Below are 6,487 nucleotides of genomic sequence, written 5' to 3'. Positions count from 1 at the left end.
CTGGCACAGTTTGACCACTGCGTTCACCCCATCCTCTCCTTTACAGATGGTGAGGACACACCCCTGTCCTTTAATTGTTTGTTTCTCTCATTTGTTCCAGTATGCACACATGTACATAGACAAAAACAATGACAGCATCAAGGCCCGGTTATACTTCACTCTCTGCTCCGTCTCCTGGACAGCCTTGTCTGCACAGCTTTCAAAGTATACTCAAACCCGGATGAGCAAGCATGGACCTAGTAGACTCATTCTGTCTCAACATTCACCTCACGCCTTCGTTGTTGTACGTGGAGCGTCCGCGTGGTTACCAAAATTGGCTATGCATGTGGATGGTGTGTGCGGATGTCCGAATACAGTTCTGATGACAAAAGTAGCATCACACAGACCACTGGGGAACGTGGACGGCCCAAGTATACTTTGGGCACAGCTCTATCTATCCCTGCTGATCATTTCCCACAGATTGCCTCAAGAATGAGGACAGATTGCCTCAAGAATTTTTTTTTTTTACTGCATAACAACTTGGTGTTAATTTATGTGTTAATTATTCTGGATCTGGTTATTGCACCTCCTAAAATTACCTGCAGACTGATCTGGGTTTGGAGCAGGTCATTAGTGCTGGGATCTCAGAACAGTTTTTGCTTTTCATGTCTGTGAGAATTCAGTTACATTGAATTTGAAGAGCTGATCTTAGATCAGCGGTCCTTCCCTGTGCTGGTCGGATTAGCTGATCAAGCATTCGTCTGCCTGACCTTTGCAGTGATAACCATTTTAAAGAGCAGTGCAATCTGACTCCAAGCGTGCCAGTAGCAGCTAGCTTTGTCAGACTAGCTGAGAGAGAGACGTATTTTCCCTCATTAATATGAACCGGTTGTCCTCTCTAATCTGGCATCTGTTGTACAAATGAATGATGGGCGTAGAAGAGGCAGGTGACACCATGGGTGAAACTCGAGTAGATGGAGGGAAAAAAGGAAGAGGAACCTCAGTACAATGAATACTAGAGTCAAGCTCTGATGCCTTCTGCTGGAGAATTTACTCATGACACTTTGTGTCACTGATTTAGATGTTTGCAGAGCATTAGGTCAGTCACTATTCGCATTAGTAAAGTAGCCAAAGGATGAAAAGTCATTTTGAATGAGCATTATGTAAAATGGTGTTGGGTTTGATTCCGAGAGAATGCACATAATTGTCATTTTATGTCTCTCATACACATTTTAATGTATACCTTTATTTATTTTTAATTAACTTATTTTTTTAACTTTTAACTTTTTATTTATTTATTATTGGAAACATTTTTTACAATGTCCTTTTTACATGTTACATATATGCAGAGTAACATGCAATAACCCGAAACCAAACCTAATCTTAACCCTAACCTTATAGTAAGTACAGGTTGTTAATTTATATTACTCAGTATTTAAATGTATAATTACGCTTTAACAAGGGCACCTTCAAGTGCCGCCTTATTGGTTATTATTTTTTCATTATTTTTAATCATTAGTTAAAGCACTTTGATTTACACTTTGAATTGTGAAAGAAATGTGATGTATAAATAAACTTGCCTTGCCTTATGGTATTCCTTAAATGCATTGTAAATCCGCTTGGATGCCAGTTAGTCGAGACTTTCCCAATCCCATTTCACCCTTTTTCCACATAATTACTTGACCTCTTATTGCTATTTCTGGCCCATCTGTAAAAATGGCATCAACAAAAAAAAATCCCCTGGAAGTCTTAGTCATCTTGAATCGGTTCACAACCAATTTTACTTTCACTATCTGATGTTTCTCAAAGCGAAACAGGATATTCAACAAGAAAAAAGTTATTTTGGAGTGAAAAATTAGTGGGCTTGATGTCGGCCAATGCAAGACTGTTTCAGATGATTAACTCTTGTCGTCTTCTCTCTCAGATGTGATGATGAATCTCCATATGCAGCGTGTGCTGAAGGGACACTGGCAGAATCGTCCTCTGGAGAAGATCAGGCCCATCAAGAAGATCTCGCTCAAGCATAAGTTGTGTTTGGGTAGCCGCATCTCAGACCCGTCATCCAAAGACAAACACAAGCTCGCCAACTCTCTCCTCTCCACAGTCCGTAAGTGTGAAAACGACAACTAAAGACACCAAAAGACCTCATTTATTAGCTTTAAAGGGCTTTTATTAACATTGAAAAGAGAAAGGAAATAGTCAATTAAGGGATCTGGAGTCGAACCTGTGTGACCTGAATGACTGTATCGTGCATGCTAACATCTAGGCCAGTCTACAAAATTGTGTGCAAATCCCCTGCTTCCTCAGCATCTGAAATGTCAGGAGCTGAGTTTTCTCTAATGGAGGCAAATTCTCACACCTTTAGGAGAGTCTAAATTTGGTCTAAATATGACTGCCCCTATGGGCAGTTAAAGTGACCTGTGAGTGTCTGGCCGTCATTAGCTGCTCTCTGCCAGACGCTCATTGCAGTGACTCAGCAGTTATTTCTGGCATCATATAAGTCCAGCCACAGTTGCTGACTGTATTTGTTTCTTTCATATTCCATGTATGAATTATTGAACTCTGAAAGACGTCCCGATGTAGTGCTGTGAATTGTAGAGTTGAGTCATGTGTAATATAAAGAAATTACTATGACTATTATTGGTAGTTGTGTATTATTTAGTCCAATTTATTGAGAGATTTTGGCATGACAATCATGTATTCGTTTTGCAAAAACATTTAGCAGATGTTCAAGAAAAATATCGCAAAAGTATGTACATTACGTAAAATAAAGTATAGTGACAAAAAAGGATAATATTACATATTAAAAATGAAATAAAGATAAAATTAACACGTGTGAAATAACCTTAAAAATAAACTTAAAGATTAAAATTAATAACAGTGAAGATTTAAATGAAGTTAGAAATAAAGGTAAAACAAAATAATAATGCAATTCATTGTACATAAATGATGTAAAATAAGCCAAGACAAAGTATACAGAGTACCTGGCAAAGAAAGAAAAACATTAAAGATTAAAAATTGAATTAAGTTAATTGGGAAAAAAACTGTTTAAAATGGCCAAAATGATAAGTGGAACACAACACACAAATTATGAAGGGGAAAAAACAAAAAATTAAAATGGAAAACAGTACAGATTAAAAGAGAACTTAAAATTAGGTAGAATAAACATGTAAATCGATAAACAAAAATTATATAATCAAAGACAAAGGATGCAGAGTAACTGAAACAGAAATGTAAAACGGATAACAGTAACAATTAAAAATGGAGTTAAAAATAAATGTAAAAAATAAGTGCAAGTGTAAATAATTGAACAAACTATGTAAAAAAAAAAATATTTTGAAATATGCAGCAAAAACTAAATTGTTTCATCTTCATCTATTCATCTTCCTGTTTGCCATTTCTCTCAGGTTTGTCGCATCATAAGGTGCGCTCAGAGAAGGTCTCTCAGCATCAGTTAGATATCCCAATCAGTGCCAGTAAACATGAGTCTCGCCAGCATTTCCGCCAGAGCAGTTCTTTTGACAGGAGTCACGGCCGCAAGAGACCTCGTGAACCCTCGCTGGACCGTACAGAGAGTATGTTGTTCATTCTTTTCTTTTTTTTCCTCATTCCTTCTTTTATTGGCTTCAGTAACATTTGCTTCCCTCTCCCTCTAAATCACCATTGAGTTCAGTCCTGTAACTCAGCACTGTCTTTGATTTGTCTATAGATGCTCCAAAGTTAAATATGGACATGGGGAGTCCATGCCCATCTCTGTCCGCTCTAAACACGCCCACCCACAGCCTCCTGATGAGACAGCCATCAATCTCCGAGACCTCCACACCCCTTCACCTCAACAGCAGTGCCGCCGTAAGATGCTCTTCAAAGTCTTCCGAGTCTGTTTTTGTAAACATAAGAACGAGTTACTTAGGTCTGTATGTGACTCTTTCAGACTATTCGCCGACGGAGAGGAGAGAGCCCATTTGACATCAATAACATCGTCATCCCCATGTCTGTGGCCGCCACCACCCGAGTGGAGAAACTACAGTATAAAGAGATCCTTACCCCAAGGTTAGAGACTCAAACTGTCTATCCATACCTGTGTTCATTAGCCTTATATATTCAAAGATTTGTTCTTTACTTACTAAATTTGTTGCCCTATGCTTTTTAATTGTAGTTGGCGAGAAGTGGACATTTTTGCAAAACCAATATCTGAAGAGGATGATGCAGTGGAGGTACGGCCATGCAGTTGGTCACCCAACAGTTATTTTAGGCTGTTTCTCAAGCCTGTAAGCTGCCTACCTAGACAAGCATGTAAGATGATGATGCCCCAAAATGCTTTCTTGGTAGGCAGCTCAGTAGGTTTTGAGCTAAAATGGCTGCCAATATGATAAAAATATAGACAGTCAAAAATCCGTTCAATATGTGTTTTCCATGCAAGTGAACCGTCTATGTAAACGCCCAGATATTATAGGTCTGTGACTGGGCGAAGTAATGGTCATGTATAACCACTTGACGATGATCACCTATGCCAGGGGTGTCAAACTCAGTTCCTGGAGGGCCGGAGCACTGCAGAGTTTTGTTCAACCCCTGCTCCAACACACATACCATGTAGTTTTCAAATAAGCCTGAAGGACTTGATTAGTTGGATCAGGTGTGTTTAATTAGGGTTGAATCTAAACTCTGCAGGGCTCCGGCCCTCCAGGAATTGAGTTTGACATCCCTGACCTATGCATTTTGGGTCAAATACAATCTCCTCTGTTTTCTTTGTATTTATTATTAACTCATTTTTATCACACCAGTCAACAAACCGGCTTATTTCTGACTGGTAGATGGTGCTAATATTGTCGTGAACACAAACTTAATATGGCTGTGCCATCTGAATATTTAAAAATATTGTTTTGTGAATGCATAATTAAGCATTCATTTGTAAAAAAGTGTAAAAAGAATAAGTGAACTGACACAGCCTTGTGGAACACCTGTACTAATGATCTTTTGATGTGAAAGACAATTATTTACTTTCACACATTGAGTTCTATCTGTTAAAAAAGAAAACCACCACTTATTGATAAATGGGTTTACACTCAGCCACAGTGATTCTGTAATTTGTGATTTGGCTAGTTAATGTTTAATTTTAGGAATCCCTTGTCATTTTTTAATTGCCTGCATCCCTGAATACTGCCTGGTGTATGTTTTTAATAATCTTCTCCCATTCCCTCAGATTGAGGATCTCTCTGATGTCACATTCTCTCAGCTTTACCTTTCGTATGAGGAGCAGGAGCGCTCTCGATGGAGTTGGAGTGCCAGCAACATCGCAAAGAGAAGGGGCAGCAGGTGGGGGAACACAACTTGTACTGCTTTTCTTTGCCCTTTTTAGGAACAATTGCAGTTTCTCCTTTGTGTTTTGTACTTCATGATGGCAAACGAGTTAACAGTTTTAAACATGAGAGAATAATTGCAGTGAAAAACAACTCCAGGCTGTTCACTTACCTCAACAGTACAATGAGAACTTACTGAAGCAAAAAGCATTAAAACAACATCATCTCAGATGCACAAAGAAAGATCTGCTTCAAGGACATGGCAGTTCCGATGCCTGTTCCAAACTGTAATAGGTTTTGGTTAGTTTAGATGTCATTGGTCCATGTTGCATTCATATTTGTCAAACTGCACCAGAGATTGTTTGGAAGCAGTCTGAGACCCACCTTTTCTTGTTTTGTGTGCACCAAAGTTCAGATGGCAGTGTTTACACTTATTCACCGCATTCATACCAGAGTCTGAACACACATGATGATAAGGGCTAATCTTTTTCTCCACAGGTCATACAAGTCTGTGGATGGACGGACAACCCCCTTGCTGTGTGGCACAAACCCCTCCACGCCGCAGCCTTCGTCTCCAGACACGGCATATTTCCACCTGCTGCATGAGTACAACTCGGTGGCATCTCCATCCAGCCCTGTCAGTCCAGAGATGCTGATGCTGTCCGGCCTGCACACGCCCGGCTCCAGAGACTCCCAACGGCTGCTGTCCAACGAGGACACGTGCTGCTCCACCCCAGATACCTACGAGGAAATGGTAGGCGCCCGATATAGAACCACCATTGATAAATTTCCTAGAATTTATGATGTCTAGTGTTTCAGGTAAAGCTAGAGGCTTTATTGTACGTTCAAAGTCACATATGCTCAGTTGTACTGCAGTACACTTAACCCTTTAGGCGCCAGGGTTTTTTTGGAAAAATGCTGGATTTTGACATCAAGATTTCAAAAGCTTGTGGCTTGAAAGGGCTTAAAGATAGAGATCTAATGTAAATTAGAAAAATGTTGGGCATGACCGAAAGTTTATGTGGGGTGTAAATATACTCATCTAATTTGCATATTATGACGTCATCAGGGGGCGGCCCTCCTGAATGTCATAATATTCAGGAAATAATAGATATTGAATTGATGTTTGAACTTATTTGCGTGTTGTTGTTTTTTTTGTCTTTTTATCCTCATTCCAAATGATCAGAAAAGGAAACCAAAAATAAAACAGG

General features: G+C 39.4%; 1 protein-coding gene across 1 annotated transcript in view; it reads left to right on the top strand.

Moving 5' to 3' along the window:
* LOC107754301 (KAT8 regulatory NSL complex subunit 1-like) overlaps nucleotides 1-6,487 on the top strand; it is a 98,718-nt gene that overhangs the window by 89,756 nt on the left and 2,475 nt on the right. The gene's annotated exons all lie outside the window — the stretch shown is intronic.

The sequence above is a fragment of the Sinocyclocheilus rhinocerous genome, unplaced genomic scaffold, assembly GCF_001515625.1.
Source record: "Sinocyclocheilus rhinocerous isolate Xijiao unplaced genomic scaffold, SAMN03320098_v1.1 scaffold832, whole genome shotgun sequence".
Classification (NCBI taxonomy): Eukaryota; Metazoa; Chordata; class Actinopteri; order Cypriniformes; family Cyprinidae; genus Sinocyclocheilus; species Sinocyclocheilus rhinocerous.
This window is presented reverse-complemented; position numbering and strand designations above follow the sequence as displayed.